The 20,398-nt window shown below is 41.4% G+C and overlaps 1 protein-coding gene across 15 annotated transcripts in view; it reads left to right on the forward strand.

Moving 5' to 3' along the window:
* Positions 1-20,398, forward strand: part of SGMS1 (sphingomyelin synthase 1) — a 253,582-nt gene that overhangs the window by 162,374 nt on the left and 70,810 nt on the right. Inside the window, exon 1 of one of the 15 annotated variants that reach the window (XM_019738721.3) lies at positions 6,548-6,786. The exons of 13 other annotated variants lie outside the window; for them this stretch is intronic. The gene's annotated coding sequence lies outside the window, so the exon portion shown is untranslated. Of the gene's footprint in view, positions 1-6,547; positions 6,787-20,398 lie in introns of those variants that run through there. One more of the 15 variants, XM_074339425.2, reaches the window with a different exon arrangement.

Raw genomic sequence — 20,398 nt, forward strand, 5'->3', positions numbered from 1 at the left:
AATTTCTTGATAGGTGGTGGTGTTTGGGGGGCAGACAAATGAGCCCTCCTTCCTACTTCTGGGAGGTAAACTCGCCTTCTGGAGAACTTACTGTTCTTCCTACCAATCCAACTAGGTAGTTGTAGTGTAGACCCAACAAACATGGGACCTTGGCCTTTGGGGCGGGTGCCTGTCCCCAAGCTGGACCAGTGTGAGTTTTTCTAGAGAATTTTTAAAATTACAACTGTGGAATACTCCATGTTAGTGACAGAGCTGGGAGTTAAGTGGAAGAAGGCCGATTTCCGGAAGGGAGAACAAAGCCAAACTGGAGAGGCAAAGACGCCATCTCATCCTTGTGCAGTTCCCTTTGAGCTGCTCCTAAAGCCCAGCTGTGGCTTTCTTGTTGCTAGGTTATTTAGAGTCAATACATCCCACCTTGCTTTTTTCACCTGTGCTGCTTCAACTGCCATTTCTGTTACCTGCAAGTTCACTAGTGCTGACTAATTCATTTAGTTGTTTATACATGGAGTGTTAAAGAAGTGAGTCTTTGTCATAGGCAATTATAATAAATGTGATTAAATATAATTGCATAGTAGGATAGCCAATGGATGGCATGGTTTTTGAGAACAATGGTGGCATTTATTCCCATCTCGTAAAAGCAGAAATGTATTAGCACTAATGAAAGGATACTGGTGACTCTGTGTGTGTGTGTGTGTGTGTGTGTGTGTGTGTGTGTGTGTAATGCCTCTTTTGACAGCCTTGCTCTAATGCAAATGTCATATAACTTTTGATTTTAAACCATATACACAATGGGTACTTAGGATGGTTCGGGTAGTTACGAGTTGCCTTGAAGAATTACCCTTTGCTACCATTTATGGTTAGGAGCGCTTGTCAGTAAACAGGTGTTTCAATTTAAGGAGGAATTGGTACTTTGGCAAGATTATCAAATATGTATGTTTGTTTTCCTTGCTTGATAGGGAAGATAGAATGACTGAATGCCTCTCTTCTCTTCAGTGGATTAGTGTTTGGGGAATTGAGATTTTATGGGACAACACTCTTGTAAACTCTGCTTCCCTTTAGGAAGTATCAGATTTACTTTCTCAGCAATAGCGTTCTATATTATTGGAATATGTTGTAAAGAGCAAAGAAATGCATCTGCCGTTTGAGTTCTGCTTGCCAACTGGTTTGAACAGCTATACTATTTGTTTATTCTTGATGTGTCAGCAGTCAAAAGGAAAGTTTTCCTTTCTCCTTTGTGGCTGTTATATAACTTAAGTATCATTATATCAACGATGACTATTTATTCAGAATCTACTAGGTCCTGGCAGGTACAAGGCCTCTAAAACACAATCTGCCTTAGAAGGACTTCGGTCATCTGGAGAGAAAGAAAAGTCAGGGATCTCAAAACGAAAGAAGATGCTAAGGTTCTATATGTCAGTTTTGAGATGGAGATACAAAGAATAAGGTCCATAGACATTTGGAGGAGAGGAGAATTCCCTGAGGCTTGAGCCAGTGAGAAGGGATCCAAGAAAAGCAAGGGATTCAGTGGGTCTGGAAGATGATGACTCATCAGAAGAGTGAGGGAAGGTCATCAGACAGAGGGCATAGTGTGGGCCCAGATGTGAATGTGGTAATGTGTCCACTGCTTTAGGGGAACAAGTGGGCCAGGTGGGTTATTTGGCAGAGGGTTTTTTAGGTGGAAGATGGGGTTTGGAGAGGTGGAGGCCAGCTGTTGAATGACTGAGCGTCATGACATTGAGTGCGTGGGCTAATAATCACTTTTTTTCAGACTGTGGAATGAGTCTTTGTACTTTGCATTTTAACTATAGGCAACAAAGACATCCTAGAAACAGTTACCCTTTTTCTATTGTGAGAATGTTCTAACAATGTTGGTAATTGTGCTCTCATTTCCAAAGCATAAGGATTATTGTAAACACCTTGTCACGCGGGGCGGCCTGCGGGGTCTCAGCTCCCGCTCCCCACATAAGAATGCAGGACATGGTGTGGCCCAAAAGGAACACCCACGGAGCCATAGATAGGGGAGTCATACCACTATAGTCTCGCTGGTGGCTGGGTTGGAGACACAGGAAACAGGAGCCATACTCCGCCCTTGCCAGCCCCCATCTGCTTGCTAGCCCCCCATTGCTGCTAGCGTAGCCACAGCAGTTATATTAGTGGCCAATGACTCAATGGTTACAGCTGACAGCCAACTAGCCACAGCTGATGGCCATAGAATCACTGTTGATGGCCAATTACTACCTGAGCCAGCACCTTTCCACGTGAGGCTGAGAGCCTGGAAACTGCACTCCTGGTTCTATCCCCACACACCTCTTAAGTGCTTTGGGTTATGATTGCAGGCGAACAGCTAGGAAACCCTCCTTCCTGAACTGTGCACCCACTCTGTGAATTTTAAGCTTGACTGGATCCTGGACAATAGAAACAAATTAGATTACCTCTCACTTTCCTGCGATAGCTTTCCCTTCCTCTTTCATGAATCTCAGTGTATCTACATATGTCTATATATACACACTGTCATGCGGGGTGGCCTGCGGGGTCTCTGCTCCTGCTCCCCATACAAGAACACAGGATATGGCCAGGCCAAAAAGGAACACCCACGGAGCCATAGGTAGGGGAGTCATACCACTATATTCTCTCTGGCTGCACTATACTCTCACTGGAGGCTGGATCCACACTGTCCGCAAACCGCCATCCACGCTTGCCAGCCCAGCCGCCATCTTCTTGCTAGCCCCCATTCTTTCTTCTTTTTTCCTCTTTCTGCTAGCGTACCCACAGCAGTTATATTAGTGGCCAATGGCTCACTGGTTACAGCTGATGGCCAACTAGCCACAGCTGATGGCCATGCAATCACAGTTGATGGCCATTTACTACCTGAGCCAGCACCTGTCTATGTGAGGCCGAGAGCCTGGAAACTACTTTCTGGGGCTCTGCCCCCACACACACAGTTGCAGTTTTCACACTGCAGCGTTATGAAGTTTATTGAATTGCTCATATGCACATAGGATTTATACAGAGGGTGCCAAAAAAGCATACACATTTTTTTTTTTTTTTTTTTTTTTTGGGGGAAGGGGAACAGGACTTTATTGGGGAACAATGGTCAAATTGTTGTCCTTTCAGTCTTAGTTGTGGGGGGTTCTGTTCAGCTTCAAGTTGTTGTTCTTTCAGTCTTAGTTGTGGAGGGCGCAGCTCAGCTCCAGGTCCAGTTGCCGTTGCTAGTTGCAGGGGGCGCAGCCCACCATCCCTTGCGGGAGTCGAACCGGCAACCTTGTGGTTGAGAGGACAGGCTCCAACCAACTGAGCCATCCGGGAGCTCAGCGGCAGCTCAGCTCAAGGTGCCGTGTTCAATTTTAGTTGCAGGGGGCGCTGCCCACCATCCCTTGCGGGACTCAAGGAATTGAACTGGCAACCTTGTGGTTGAGAGCCCGCGCTCCAACCAACAACTGAGCCATCCGGGAGGCAGCTCAGCTCAAGGTGCCGTGTTCAATCTTAGTTGCAGGGGGCAGAGCCCACCATCCCTTGCGGGACTCGAGGAATCGAACTGGCAACCTTGTGGTTGAGAGCCCACTGGCCCATGTGGGAATCGAACCGGCAGCCTTCGGAGTTAGGAGCACGGAGCTCTAACCGCCTGAGCCACCGGGCCGGCCCCAAGCATACACATTTTAAGAAAGGAAAAAACTGTATTAAAATTATAATACTCGATATATATTGATAACAAAAGATGAATACAAGTCATGTGTATACATTTTTTGGCACCCCAGGTATATATATAGTCTTCTCATATAAAAGAGCTTCTGCTCTTGGTGGAACAGCCGACATATTATTAGTTTAGCCAGTGTAATTGATTATAAATTTTGTAAGCAGAAAATTGGTGTGCTTAAAAATACGTATTAATTTTCATGAATGTTTGAGGAAAGTTGCCTATAAAGCATATGTTTTCCTTTTGATCCCTTCTGTAAAACTGCAGGCGTTTAATTGACAGAGTGAGGAAAGGTTCATGACAGGATGGCATGCTGGACTTTGACATTTAGCATGTGATGGTAGTGATGTGTTGGGAGCACAGAGTAAAGGACGTAGCAGCTGGAACAAGTTAGGAGACACTCAGCCTCAGCCACTCTGGCAGGAGGGGATGAATGCCTGACCCAGGAATGGAAAAAAAACGGTACAGATGTGAAAGATACTAGGAAGCTCTCGTATATGTATATACCCATTGATAGTGAATGGTCCAGAGAGAGGGAGGGAGATCAGATGATTCCGGAATTTAACTGAAGGTAGCCAGGACAATATGATTACCTTTACGAGGAATATGAGAGTCAAAAGAGATTTATCCGCTTTATCATCTAGGAGATAGGACCAACTTATGCCTTTTCTTGTGGAGGGCGGCCGGATGGCTCAGTTGATTAGAGTGCGAGCTTTGAAGGACTGGGTCGCCGGTTTGATTCCCACATGGGCCAGTGACCTGCGCCCTCCACAACTAGATTGAAGACAATGAGCTGCCACTGAGCTTCCAGAGGGGCGGCCAGATGGCTCAGTTCGTTAGCGCGCCAGCTCTCAACAACAAGGTTGCCAGTTCAATTCCCGCATGGGATGGTGGGCTGTGCCCCCTGCAACTAAAGATTGAAAACGGCGAATGGACTTGGAGCTGAGCTGCGCCCTCCACAACTAGACTGAAGGACAACAACTTGGATCTGATGGGCCCTGGAGAAACACACTGTTCCCCCACATTCCCCAATAAAATCTTTTTTTTTTTTTTTAAAGGATAAATGTTAGGTGATAGGCTTATCTTGCACCTGCCTTTTGTAAAAAATTTATTTTAAAATTGTTTTGTATTTTTTTAAATTTATTTTTCAGTTATAGTTGACATTCAATATTACATTAGTTTCAGGTGTGCAACATAGTGATTAGACATTGATACACCTAACGAAGCGATCACCCCAATAATTCTAGTACCCATCTGGAACCAGACATAGTGATGCTGATAATAGTCACTAAATTCCCTGTGCTGTACCTTAGCACCTGCTCCCTTTGACCATAATTCAGTCTCTCAAGTGGAAGAACTCTTAGAGATCTTCAGAGAGAGATGAAGCCGTTTCCTAGGGCTGCGTACCTGGTCACTTACTGGCAGAGTTGGAATTAGGACAGGAGCTCTTGACTCCTCGTATAGGTCTTTCTACTCTTCCGTGCTGGTTTGGAGAAAAGAACAGCATTTTAGAAAGGGTCCTTGATCTCACTTTAGATCTTATCTTTGGTTGTTGAGTATTTTCTATCTTGGTCTATAGAATGACTGGCTCTAAACAAATATGAGAAAGTTAAACTCAGGAGATCTTCGCCAAAGCTAAGAAGGTTTAATTTGTAACTTAAAAAAAAAAAAAAAAAAAAAAAAAATTCTTCCTCTGTAAAAACTCCCTACCCTTATAAGCAATCAACTTATTTCTTACCTAGTCCTCAGGCCCTAACTGTTCTATAGTCTCCTATAATTTGCTAATTGCCAACTACTTCAAGTTTCTTTTAAATAATTTTATTCCAAAATAATGTTTACAGTACAATGACCCAGATAGAATGAGTATTTCCAAAATCACTCTTACTTTATTAAAAGTTGGTTTAATAGTAGCATAATGAAATCATTCCAATTTTAAGCATTTTGTTTTGCTACTAATAAAATTTCTGTTGTATTAATAAGAACACCAAAATCCAAGTATCCTAAACCAAAAACTTTTTTTTTTTTTTGTCTCACTCAAGTAAGGGATTCAGACCATGTAATCCCAAAGAACTATTTAGGCTCTAAAATTCTTTGGATATCTTAACATTGAAAACTAATAAAAAATCATGAGCCCGCCTGTCCACGATTTTGGAGATTCTGATGGAGAACTAAAAGGGCCAAGACTTAGCATCAGGTGCCTACTGTATGTCAAGCACCTGCCAAAGGCTTGCGGTGTATTACTACATACCGTCTGTCCAGCACAAAAACAACGTTAGGTGAGCATTCTCTCCCCTCAGTGCAGATACTTAACCTGCCCTAGGTCATACAGTGTCAGCGGTCAGATCCAAATCTGCTTTGCCCCCAGATCCTATCCTCATCACAGCCAGGACTGCTGCCTGTCTCTAGAACTTTTACTAAGGAATAGAAATGATCGTGTACATCCAGTGTTCAAGTATCTATCATAACAAGATTAATCCTCATTTTATAAGAGTTTTTAAAAGGCCATCTACCATTTTCTTGAAGTTGTTAAAGGCTGAAGTTGGGGGGGAAAAAAAACAGACTGTAAAAGGCTCCTGAGCCTGATAGAAATCAAGGAAAGTTCCGCCTTAACCGACAGTGAACACGCTTATAGTGAACACGCTTATTGGCCAGCATTGCACGGGCTGACTCATTCATTTCTTTTTTGCTGAGATAGAGGGCCACGCCCTGCATTCCAAAAACGTCTGCTTCCTCGCTCCACTACACCCGCGGCTTCCTTGCTAGAGCCTCTGGGGTTGGACTCCGCGTCTCAGCTGACAGCTCTTCCCCGCCCCGCCCCCACCCCCCCACGCAGAGGACCCGCCCGCCCAGCGCAGGGCTGGTGAGCACCGCGGTCTTTGCATGCCAGCACCGCAGGCCGCGGGAGAGGGACGGCCCCGGCTGGCAGAGGGGAGGGAGCGCCCAGGAGCAGGGGCCCGTGTCCGCGGGCCGCTCCCCGCCTTCGCCTCTCCTGTGCCCGGGCAGGCAGCGCGCACCCTGGGCGCGCGGGAGCCGCGCTCAAACTTAGTGCCCCAGGAACTTTCCCGAGACTTTGCCTCCAGCGATTAGAGACCGTAAGTGTTATTCCCTCTGGGATGCTGTGGTTCATTAAAATGACGTCTGGGGCAGTCTTTGTGGCAGGCTTTGTGGCACTGACACACGGTGGGACCTCGTTCAAAGCAAGGAGAAACAGCCTTTCTTGCTTTGCCGAAAACATCCACTAACTCAGTGGTTGCCATGCCCTCTGCTAGTGCGACGTAAGGAGAATCTTAGTTTGTACTGGCTCTTGCTTTGATGGTAAAATGGGCAATAGCTATTTACACCTGAGAGCGCTCAATGTCGTTGCTGAAACAGTGGGTCATGGTATAGGGAGGCTGCATCAACAAATGCTCGAAGTTTTGAGGGGTGCTTTTGAGAGCCGAGGTTCAGGCTGTGATTTCGGTTTGGGGTTATGAGGCTTTCCTAATAGAGGTTTTTGAAGAAGTGGAATTGTATTTACAGTTTGTTACTAAGGTTTGGGGAAATATTCACTTTCTCAAAGTCCAGTCCCTGTACAAAATAAAATAAAAGGTCCTTTAGCCAACTCCTTTGGCTGGTTGGGAGCTAGCTGGTGAGTGAGATCTGTACTCGGTGCCAGAAGGAAGCACGTGTTCCCATGTTTTGGAATGAACATGTTTATTCCACAGCTATGCTTTCTATTGATTGTGGCCACGTAATTGGCTCTTGTGGAATTTGTGGAAATAAATACACTGAGAAGAATATATAGCACTTGCTTTTTTCTTTTTCTTTTCCGATTTGTGTTCGCTGTCTGTAGTTGTCACTTAAGTTGTACCATAGTGGGAATCGGGAGACCTGGGGTCTAGTCCTAGTCCACACTTAAACCTATTGAGTTACCACTTTTAAATTTGTGTAAAAATAAAGTCAGTGAGCTTCTTTTTAAAAAAATCTTTTTATATAAGAAATTAGCAGTACATAGAGATTTGTATGGTGCAAGTAAATTTCTTACAAGAGGATGGGGAGGTAGGCAACAGGAGAAGCAGAATCTCATGATTATTGTAGTTTTAATAAAGACACAGTACAAGAGGAACCATCAGAAACACTGTGCTGGAAAGGCAGGCTGAAGACATCCCGGTATCATAAAGGATGACGAGAACATTGTAAACTGACTGAAGAAATTCCAAATGAGTTCAGAACTTATGAATGGAATTAATACTTCCTTCATTTCTGAAGCTGTAGACTCTACTGCACTGATAGGCTCTGTAACATAAAGAGTCAAGTTCTTTGCAGCTGACATTTTTAGGTCTGTGAAGGAAACTTCTTTAGAAAGAAATCACTTCTAAATGGAGGAATTAAAATTTGTTAGATTGTAGCCAGGAAAAAATTGTTAGAATTTTTAATTAGTTGCACGTTGAGCTAGTTTCCAAGCTCATAGGCTAATTGTTAAGTTCAGTTGCTTTGAATTTAACGATTACGTGCCTCTTTGTGAGAGGTAACAATTTGGGATCCCATTTCTTTTGAGAAACAGCCTTAAGTCCACTGGGGTAGTTGGAAAGCCCCCTCCGGTGGTAAGAATGGAAACATAGTTTATTAACTCTTTAAGATGTCTAAAATCTAAAGGGATAATTAAATTTGGATTTGGATTTGTTTTACTCTAATAACTATAAAAGCTGAACATTTAGGAGCCTCCTTTTATCAGGCACTGAGATGCTTTGCACCTAATATCTCATTTAATTTTTACAATTTTGCTGAGAGGTAGAGGTATTATTATCTCTGCTTTGTAGTTCGGAAAACAGCCTCAGCAAGGTTACATAATCTCCAGATTTCACAGCTAGTGAATTTAGTTTACACTGGAAGTTAGCATTTAAGGTTTGTAATTTTTCCCATGTGGCTTCAATTGCTCCTAACAAAATAGTGTTGATTTTCCTGTGTGAAATAATCCAGAGGAAGCTCTTGGTTCAAAGCAGATTTGTAAGTGATTTTAAAAGCTCCTCCTTGCCCAGTGCCAAAATACCAAAGTTCAAGGAATAATACATTTACTCTGGAAGCTTGTGGTTTTCAAATATTAACTAAGCAAGCCCCATTCTTGATGAGCCTGTCAACACATGTGACTGCCTCATAGTTGCTGATTTGGGGTGACTTTCTCCTCCTTTTTTTCCTGAACCTTTTTAGTCTGGACGTCCATGTTCTTCCTGTTCCTCGCAGTTGGGTCTGTGGACTTCAGTAGCTGAGTTCTCCGTGTGTAAATGCACACCTGCACGGTTTCATATGCTATGTGAAATGTTTTATAATTTCTGTTAGCACTTCGGTTAGTGTCGAACCTGCTTGTTTAGAAGGTGAGGTCACGAAAGGCACACTCTGTAAGTGCTAAAAGCTTTTCTTGTTAGATGTCAGTGGGCAAGTCTCAGTGTGTCTCACCAGGGACAGCCAATTCTGAGAGACTCCATCTGCTGCATCATCTGTTGGGATGTCATAATAGAAGAGAGCAAGCCACCTTCTTTGAAGACCATGGACTATAGCATCTATTCCAGGACCGGGTATTGCTCACACCCCCACCTCAGCATTCTCACTATTTGACACAGAACACCCACCTACCTTCCCAAGCAAAGCAAGGATGCTTTGGCCTCCTCCTCAAACCTCCCTGAATCCTAGCTGCTTTAAGTGCCTTGAGTTCTTGAGGATGTTGAAAGAACATGCCAGTATGATGATAAAACCACTTGGGGGTAATCTTGTGAAAATCATGGAGAGGAGGAAGTGTGCCAGACAACTTGATTTTCAAAACTAGAAAGATAGTAAATTCCTGAAACTTTAGATTCAGACCTTATGTTGGTGTCCAATAGAATTGGAAATCACATTTTTGAAAGGATGGATGGGATCACTTAGAACATGCGATGATGATCAATATCTAGCATCACTCATCTCCAATTGACTTCATTCTTTTTTTTTTTTTTTTTTTTTTTGATAGTTACTGGACAACTATATCAACACTGCCGTAGATATGACATGTCTACTTCAGGAAAACATTTAACAAAGTGCTTAACGTTTTTTACTCAAGATGGTCAAATGTGAGTTGGACAGCAAAATAGATAAATAAATGGGTTTGCATCTTGTCATGCCCCAAGAGGGATGATCCGTAGGGTGATGTCAGACTTGAGCAGATGCTTTGAGGAGGGCACTTGATACTCTGGGGAAAAAACTTCACACATTCGTAGAGATAATTTAGAACCAAGGAGGTGATAATCTCACAGTTCTTTGAAGCACCATCAAGAGTGGTTAAGAACAGGGATGTCGGAGCCTGACCTGGGACAAGTTATTTGAGTCTCTTCATCCATAAAATGCAGGTAATAATACCTGCCTCATAGGCTGTTGATGATGTTGATGGATTAATAATAAGATAACTCAAGTGAAGTGCTTAAAAACGGAGCAGGACAGTCAACTGTGTTAGATGTCAGTCTTTTGCTTTTTGTTCCTGCTTTTACTACCTAAGGCAGTGTCGTGTGCATCTCTCTGTGTTTGTGTTTAAATGTGTGTCCAGAATGGGCTAATCAGGTGTGGGTAATCAAGAGTGGTCGAAAACACTGGGGATGCACACTACGTATATACCTGAGTGTAAAAGCTGAGGGACAGTACTTATAAAGTGAAATAGACGTGGTCGCCTTCTGAATGCTGTACGTTTCCCCCCTCTCACAAGGGCTTTCTCTTTAGGGCCTGTACTTTGTGTAAGAGACAGCTCCACTAAACTAGGATTTAGAAGAGCTCTTTCCTGGTATCAGTACAATCCTTAACCAGTTATGGCATCTTAGGCAGTTAGTTTAGCTCAGTGGTTCTCCACAGGGTGTGATTTTACCCCTCGGGACATTTGGCAATGTCCAGACACATTTTTGATTGGCACAGCTGGGGTAGGGAGGTGGGCTACTGTCATTTAGGGGCAGAGGCCAGGGATGCTGCTGAACATCCTGTATGTAGTGCATGAGACAGTCCCCCCACCCCACCCGAACAAAGAATTACCCTGCTCAAATATCAGTAGTGCTGAGACGGAGAATCTCTGGCTTAACTCCTCAATGCATGTGTTTCTATTTGTGAAATTTGAATACTGATCTTTGCTTTAGCAATATCATAAAGTAGCTTTAACAGTATACTTATGACAGGCCGTTTGAGAGTTAATATATTCTGAAGTCTGCAGATGAACACAGCATATACATTTCATCAGCAGCAGCACAGTAAAATATCATTTGCTCCATTCCCTGGAGGAATATATTACAGTGATTTGAGAGTCAGATAAGCCTGTGCTTGAATCTCAGCCCTATTGATTTAACTTGCTGTGTGATTTGGAGAAAGTTTCTTTATCCATGAAAACCTAATCCCTGTTCCATAGTTTGGAGGAACACATAAGTGATGTGTATGTAAATCTTATAGCATGGTCTTTGGCATGGTAGCAAGCCATTGTTTTTTAAATTAACTTTCTGTTTTTTGGTAATGAGGTTCAGATTTGGAAAGAGGATGAATAAAGAAATTAGATTTTGAATTTTTACAAGATGAAAAACAAAAAGGCTTCTTGTCTTCAGAATTTAGGAGAGGTGAATGTCTTTGGAAGTGTTACTTTGGCCTTGTTGGGAAGAACCGTAATATGCCTCGGGCTGAGAAGCACTTACTAGAGAGGGGTGAGTTGCATGGAAAACAAGAGCCATCTACTTTATATTAGTGTGGAAATAGCCAAGTATAACTCTGTGTTTGTGAATTCCTCCGCTGTAAAAACTTGTAATGTTTGTTCTTAAGCAGTGTACTTTGCTCTACTTTTTTCATCCTACGCTTGATATTACGGTTTCTTAATATATTTCCCAATGCCTTAGGATGTAAGTAACACACCCAGCCAGTGCATATGCAAATGTGTGAACTTGGCAGTCTTAGTGATTTCCTGTACCCTCTCAGCCTCCCCCCCCCCCCAAAAGATGAAGCAAAGTTTTCATGTAATCATTCTTCCTGTCATGTCCATGCATGTATCAGCTGTGCAACTAGGAGTCTCCGGAGACCAGCCCCGAGTCCCACTGTTTTCCTACACTATAGTAGCCTATATAGCGGCATGTAGCACATCCATCAGGTCAGTTGGAAGTTAATGTATTTAACTTAAGAGTGTGATATTTTTGAGATAGGGCCTGGGGAGAAAGATCCCTGCGTGTGCACAGCCCACCACTGTCTACTCTTTGAAAGCAGAACATTTTCAGCTCTGTTCATCTTCCAAGAAGGTAGCAGCAGTAAGAGACCCGGCAATGAAAAGTTCCCTGGCTTAGAAAGAGACCCCTATGCAGGTTAGAGAATTGAAGTCAGTGATTTTTTGTTTAAAGAGCGATTTACTCTTGACTTTCTCAAGGTCCGTACTGCACTTGAATTGTTTAAATCACACATAAACACGTGACTTGAATCCTCAAATGCGACAGATATTAGTACCTCCTCCCCCCAGCCTCTCTCTGGGCTTCTGGAAATCTTTCCTCTTGGAGCAGTGAGGAGAATTCATGGCTGGCTCACGCCACTACAATGGTAGAATGAAAATGAACTGGGGACCAAAACACACTGCTGAGAAGTTTACAACACAGACCAAGCCCTGTTAGTGCTTGGAGGCCATCATTAACCTAACCTTCAAGCGTGCTTAACTCTCCTGATTGTACAGAAATAGAAGGTGATATTCCAGGCTCTCTCGGTCTTAGGCTGCCCCTGAGTCGCTGGGTAAGCAATATTGACAAAAAGTCAGTGATTCTAATGAGAATCCTGAACTGGTTCACAAAATTGCATAACTCTGTAGGGTCAGAAGGCAAGAGTTTGGTATTTAAGCCAAAGTCAGGTTAATAATAAACTAAAAGAGATAATCGACAAATGACAAGTTCAGATGGTGCCCGTGACCACGATCATTGAAACCTGATAGATGATTTCTCCACGTTAGCTGTATCCTCATCACTCTGATTTTTCAGATGTGGATGAGGCTAGAAAATTGCATGAACTTCTGAAAGTGTTATTGAAAGTGTTTAAGGGCTGATAATGTATTTGCAAGGCTCCTGGACATCAGCTTAGTAAAATTCTGTAGTATTTCGGACCAAAATCCCAAGTTCTAGACTTGTGCTGAATCAACAGATCTAAATATAGATTTCTTTGTGTTTTGAAACGCGTCTCACCAAAAGGCCCAAACACATTTTAGACATTGAAGGAACAAAGAGATTTAAAATGTTAGAGTGGAACAATGTAACTAACAATATACCTGATTATCCATGTCATAGGTCTATGAGCTCGTATTTTGTAAAGAGTTTAAGCTTGTCATTTAATGAATTCTTTAATATAGTTTTTTAAATATAGGTTGTGGGTATAGTTTCCTTTTTTTTTTTTTTTTTTTTAAGAGGTCCCTTTCCATTCCCTGAAATTCCTAAAGCCTTCATTTTGCTGTGGAATTATTTGGCACCTACCATAAGTGTGGTATGTATGTACCATATGTGAGGGTCAACAGGTAGATCCCTCCCCCTTTCTGACTTGGGAAAAAAGATCAGACTCCAAAAGAAACTGTGAAACACATGGGTAATGAATGGATCACAGCAAAGAGAGACAAAATAAGTAAAGAAATTGAATGGGCTCTTGAGCAGAATTATAACTTGGTTAAAGGTGCTAACATGTTAGTCTGAAAGGGAATTTGTTTGAAGAGGAATTTAGAAAGTGGAGCGTGGGAGACCAAGTCTGAGTGGTCCACCTGGCCGGTATACCGGAGATGGTATAGCCTGAGCAGGTCTCTGCGCGGATCTTAGCCCTGGGGGTGGGGTGGGGGTGGGAGGGCTGTCTGTAGGCTTTGAAGTCAAACTGTTAGGTTCCAAACCTGACTCAGAGAATGGCTTTGCTTTAGTCACTTAGTCACTGAATACCAGCGAGCCCACCTAACCTCACAATACAGTGTGAAGCCACACAGGATGCCTCTGTGCGTCCTTCTGATTATAATTTGGGCACCTTGTGGAATTATGCTTTGGGGAAACACATGATCAGCAGATGCCAGCATCAATCTCCGTGATGGTTTCTATTTCTCACAACAAGGTATTATATGGGCATTTTTACTTTCGTTAGCACAAACCCTTCTGATCATCGTATTTATGAGTTTCTAAGATGAAAGGCCAGCCTTGGACTCTGCGAACCCACCAAAGTGGTCATACTACACTGCAAGGACCGGCTGGCTTTCCCAATGTTGTCTTTGCTGTTTGACGTGCAATGTAAGCGTGTGGTGACCATAATACTAGCATCGTTTTTTGTATTGAGAAAATGTTGAGAAGACAAATATCACCAAGTGCATAATTACGCTGGAAATGTGGTGTTCTGTTCTGTGAGTGACTCGTATAAATGTGAGCAAAGTAAACTAGAATGCATTATTATAGTTCCAATTATAAGGTGAACTAATTCCTACTTTGCTAGTTAGCATATCCTATACTTCTCATTTAAATTGCATAAATTACCAAACTACTACACAAGTTCCCAACCAAATCAGTTCATAACCAAAACGTCACAGAATTTTCCAGTGTGGATTTGTATTTCTTAGATTCTTGTAGATCCGTGAAATAATACTTGTCTTTGGTTCTCACAATAACATGCGCTAGTCTTTTGGCCTTTGGGTTCAGAAGCTGCGGTTCTTTTAAACTGTATTCATATAAAGCTGTCCTTTTAACATTCTTCTTTTCCCACTGATACACTGAAAAGGTGTCCTGCTTTATCTACTGTGGATAGTGATTTTTGTAGTGCTGAGCAATTGTTTGATAAATATCAGTCTAGTGAGCCGAGAGAGTCACCTTCTTAAATCCTTAGCATTTACTTCCCGCAGCAAAATTCCCAGGAGAATTAGGTGCCTGATGTCATTTACTTTGATTACATCCATGTAAAGGTCAGAGATGTGAAAGTAAATGCCTCTAACCAGAACTTGGATTAAAGGGAATGTCTTTTATAGTTTCAGCAGTGCCAGGATAGATAAAAGTCAGGTTCTGGGGGACTCCTCCTGGACGGAGAGTGAGGAGTGGACTTGGACAGTGCAGGTGGGTGGAAGCAGGGGAGTATTTCCACTGGGCTGAAGAAGAGGGAAAACAAAGTAAGAATTCCAATGTATCTCTTTCCTTCCCTAACTGGGTCTATTCCTTTCCTCAACCATCAACATCTCCTCCACAGCTCTTCATTCTCAAATTGCTGTATTCAAAGGACTTTTATTCTCTGAAAATGTATTAACCAAGTTATCTGAGTAAATTGTGTGTCTGTGTGAAAAGGGGTCAGGTAGGCTAGGGGTTGTTACAGTGTTACACTGTGAATAGAAGGAATAAAAGGGCTAAGATTTCTATGCTTCTCTCTACACCCACCCGTTCCCCGCCAAAGCAGACAACACCACTAGCGGAAGTCCCTCTCCAGAAAGGGAGATGACCATATGCTAGACTTGCTGTCCAGTACCATAGCCACTAGCCACATGCAGATATTTAAATTAAATAAAAACTAAGTTAAATTAAAATATCGTAAAATTATAGATTCCATTTCTTAGTCTTACTAACCACACTTAGGTGTTCAATAGCCATATGTACCTCATAGCTACCACGCTGGACGAAATAGATACAGAACATTTCTAACATTTCATTTGGAGAAGATGATTCAGCCTTGAAGAAAATATATGTTGACATTGAATTGTTTTCCAGGAATTCTTATATAAACCAAAACATTTATAGGGTTTAGTGTTGGTTCCTTTAGGCCAAATGAAGGTATATTATTGAAAATTCGAGGTCTCCTCAAATTTAAAGTTCAGATTCTAGCAGAGCACGGCGATTGTGAGAGCAGCTGAAGTGAAGCATTAGCAGCCATTATATTCTAACTGAATAGTCAGGACCTAAGTAGTGAAAACGAGGGCATTTAGTGCGGCTACTTCCACAGGGGACGGTGTGGCAGGGAGCCCAACAAGGCACCTTGATAAACCTAGATCAGCCACAACAGGAAGTCATTCCCAGCCTCCGCCTGGAGCTACAAGTGGAAGAGCCGTTATTGGAGGTGGGGGCAGATAGGAGCGTAGCCATAACCCGGAGGTCTGAGATTGACAGTTGGAGAGGAAGGTGAGAAAGGCTCCTGGAAGCTTCTCCCTCTGCCCCCACCCCCTCCTGCCAGTGCCTCCCAGCAGGTTGATTCCCTGTGATCATGCAGAGCAGAGTTAGGGCCAATAGGCCCAGGACTAACACAGCTGGTATCTGTTCAGCTGAACACCCCTTATGTTCAACGTGAACTCCTAATGCTGTCCCCTCTTTAGGCATGCAGAATCAAGCACTTCTTAATACATCTATTAGCATTTTGCATTAAATATACTTCTCTCCTGTGCCCCACTGTATGGCAGAGAAATGGCTGTGGTGTCAGGTCCATGGAACTTGCTAAAAATCCATCTTCCGAGATTTGCTGGAAATCCACCCTTCATGGTGCCCAGGAAAGCTGTTGAAGGGAGGTGTGTAACTGGAGGCATTCCACTATGAAATTGTTACAAGGCAGGTGCTGAAGAATTTGTACACCCTGCAGGAGCCTCCTGAGGGAGCACAGCAGAACCAGGAACCAAAACTAGCATCTTCTGCTGACAAAACTTAACACCATACTAGATAGCAAGTGAAAAAAAAAATATAAGGGGCCCGGATCCATCTTTGCAGATCAGGTAGTAAAGGATGAATTTGTAGCTGAGAGGCAGTAAATTGATAACTGACACAGGGAGGAAAAAAATCCCACCCTTATTCACAGATCCTTTGTTTGTCTTTCATTAACCAGTCAGTTGCACATGATGTGTATACACAGAGGATGCCAAATAAATGTATACACATTTTAAGAAAGGAAAAAACTATTAAAATTATAATGCTCAATATATTACCGATAACAAAAGATGAATACAAGTCATGTGTATAAATTTTTTTGGCACTCCGGGTATTTAGGTGATTTTGATTTTTTTTCCCTTGATGGTACGTCATCATGTCCCTCAGACTTTTAACACTGTATGGTTTGATTACCTGTTAGCCATAGAGTGACTCATTCCTAAGCGACTATTGAGGATTAAGTTTCTTGATTTTTCTTTTTTTGTTTGCCTCTTGAACCTTGGATAAATATGGATAATTGGGAATTGGAATCACATTTATGAAATGACATCCAGCTAGGTGACACTCCAAGCTTTTTGTTTAATGCCTGTGAAGATATTTGATACAACCTAGAATTGTAATTGCACGTGAAGTAATTCAATTGGGATTTTATCTATTAAGCTTTATAAATATTTGCCAAAGGATTTCATAATGCTTTGTAGAGTCATGGTTTTATTTGTTTTTGGTGGCTTTTTATTTCGTTTGCTAGTGCATTTCTTTGCTACTTCCTTATGAATTTGGAAGAATAGTTCTTCCAGAATTGCTTTTTAAACATTTTCCCTCCAGGTTGTTTTCTACAATCCACAGCTTTGAACTGCTAAGATTTCTTTGTGGTGTTCTTCCTCCTACCACCACACAGTGCATAATTTATCCTTTTGTTTAAAACATTAAAAAAGAAGAACTACTTGACCTTGAACCCAAGTTGATAACTTGATCTATCTGTATTGCCTTCTTTTTCTCTACTTCATTTCTTATTTTGTTGTGTTTTTGTCTCCCAGAACTCTCCTAAAAAGTCTTTAACTCATTAAATATATTTAAATTAGATTTTGGTGAAAAACAGTGTAAAGAGAGAGAAGATAATTGCCCATAATCTTACATTTAGGTCATGCATGATGACATCGAAAAGAAATAAAAACAGTGTATGTATGTGGTTAACATACAAATGGTGTCAAAAGGTACAGAAAGAGAAGTAAAAGCCTCTCCTCAAATGTAGCTGTTACTACATTTCTTATAGTTTCTTCCAGAAAAAAAAATGTTTTTGGCACTATCTCCATCTCTCTGGCTCTCTGCTTTTTATATTGTTTAATAAAGGGATTACATTTTCTGCAGCCTTTTTTTGTGTGTGTTGTTATTTTTAGTGTCCTATTATATTTTTAGAGATCTTTCCCGTCAGCACACACAAATCTTCTTATTCACTTTAATGTGTATAAGATTTCATTATATAGATGTATAATAACTTACTTCACCTTTGCCTTATTTCTGGATATTTTAGTAATTGCCAGATACTTGGGAGGAGGAGTTGTGTTGAGCTATTAGAGTTGTTGCAGTCTGCCTTTCTGTAAATACTTGCGTATAAACATCTTGCTGATATATTTGTAGGTTAAATTCCTAATCGGGAGCTTGCTAGGTTAGAGAGCAAAAGCATTTTAACTTTGATAAACATTATCCAGTTGTACTCTACAAAGGTTATGCAAATTGATTTCTTTTAAACCAGGGTTGTATCTTTCCCACACTCCCACCAGTACTGTAAATCACCAAGCCGGAACATTTTTGCCCATCTGATAAGTTAAAAATGTGGTCTCTGTTTTCACTTGCTTATCTGTAATTACAGGTTTAGGATCCTGTAGGTTCCTTGGCCATTTGAATTTCTTTCTGTAAATGGTGGGCTCCCAGTGCTTTGCTTTGCACTTTCTTCTTCTGCTTCCTCCTCCCCATCTGTCTTTTTCTTCCTTTTCGTCCCCAGGGGTTCTTGTCTGTATCATATTGACTTATATGAGTTCATTTTAAATTGGGGAAATTAGACCTATTTCATAGGTACAAATATTTTTTCCCAAGTTATATCCAGCCTTTTGATGTTCATTAAAAACATAGTTTTTATTTTGGTGTAAGGGGTTTAAAACATGTTCTTTAAGAAAGAAATGAAAGAAGGATGGGCATTGAGGAAAGTTGGCCATACTTTCTGCTGTTTGTTTTTAAGGTTGAGTAGTTGTAGGTAGAGATAAAAGTTTATTCGCACTGATCCTGGAATGTCTCATAGCTCTGGAGACCCCATACCTTCTATTTACACCAAGACTACTCTGAAGGAATAATAGACGTTGGTGTCCTCCCCTTATGTATTTGCCTAGGCCTTGTATCGGGCCTCTTAAGAGAAGGTGAGTTTCTGAACAGCCATGTCTGTAAACATCAGAGTTTAGCCACTGGTGAGACCATCCCAGGCAGCCAGTCAAGGAGAATATGCTCATTTCTGTATCCCCAGCGCCTAGTTCTGTATCCGAAATGAAATACAATGTGTTGAATGACTGGATGGAGACAAGGAAGAGCAGGAAGTGCTGGAGGTTGAATGACCCAATCGAAAAGATTCACTTTGGAATACGTTAGTCCCCTGGACGTATGCATGCCTGCCAAATACACCCCTGGGGTCCAGAACACTTCCTCTCTTCATAACCCCTGCTCAGTGAGCTTCTAGACAGCTGGGTAAGTTCTAAGATAATAGTACATAGCTCATGATAAATTTTATAGAATATTAAATGTGGAAACAGTGCACTGGTGCCAAGTGGTTGGACCTCTTCTTTCTTTGTGTTCACATAATTACCTCTCTAGACTGGCTAGTGAGAGAGGTTCATGTCTGTTCTCTTGTGAGTGGAATGTTATTAAAACTATGTAAAATTTATTTTCAAATAATAAGTAGATCAAGAATGGATTTCTCTCCAAATTTCTTTAAAGACTGAACTTCTCCTTTGAACATTTAAAGTGATTTTGGTTAACAAAAATTGAGTATATAAAAACAGCTTGTTACATACTTTGTAAACCAGGGGTGTCCAAACTGCGGCCCGTGGGCCAACTGCAGTCCACAATCCATTTTTTATTGGCCCGCAGCAAATTCCAAAAATATATTTAGTTTACTTAAATAAACCATGTGAGGCAATACGTACTTTACCTCGAGTGAGTGGCCTGGCTGTTTGTGTATTTTACCACATATGGCCCTTGGTGAAAAACGTTGAAAAAAGTTTGGACACCCCTGGTGTAAACTATCACTTAACCTAAATCCAAGAAAAATAGTTGGCTAGTTCTTTGTTTAATATCTCTAGAAAAGATTTTAAGGATTTCCTGACAATTCAAATAACCTATATTTATATACATATCTAATCCTACATATCAAAAGCCTTTTAATCGTATCCTATAAAGGGCTATATGGTTTAACATACACTGTTGCTCCCTGAAAATATCAATAAATCTTCATTTCAAGTAGGATTATGGCCTCTTTTTGATGTCATTTCACCGCAGATGAGATGTCTAATGGCTTTGTTTATTCTCTTCATGGTTTTATGAAGGGAGTTGATTTATTTAATTTGAATTTACTGAAATAAAAACCTACACTAGGAAAAATTAGATTTATTTTTGAGAAAGCTAATGCTAAGTTTTGACTTCTGTTACTGTTCAGTGGCATTCAATGCAAAAATAATTAGACACCAGAACAATAGAGAACCAGTCTTTGTTGTCTTTGTTGTTTCAAATGATCTGCGCTCATTAAGCATCTGTTTCATACAGACTGATGAAATAATTGATGACTGATGTCATTAATTTGTCTTTGACCACACCAATTTATTATAGTTTGGTTATGACAGTTTTCTAAATAGTATATCAAAATGAAAGATAAATTGAGATGTTTAAAAATGTCTAGCTCTCTCAAAGGAAAGCTCACAAATGATTTTAGCACAATAGTTTTGTACCACTTTGGACCACCTTGCTTCTTTAGCTTTAGCTTATAAATCAAGTTGACTAAATAAGGCTGACAAAAATTCATTTGTGAATTTGTCTTTGA

The sequence above is a fragment of the Rhinolophus sinicus genome, chromosome 15, assembly GCF_057876585.1.
Source record: "Rhinolophus sinicus isolate RSI-liver-muscle chromosome 15, RSI-T2T, whole genome shotgun sequence".
NCBI classification, from domain to species: domain Eukaryota; kingdom Metazoa; phylum Chordata; class Mammalia; order Chiroptera; family Rhinolophidae; genus Rhinolophus; species Rhinolophus sinicus.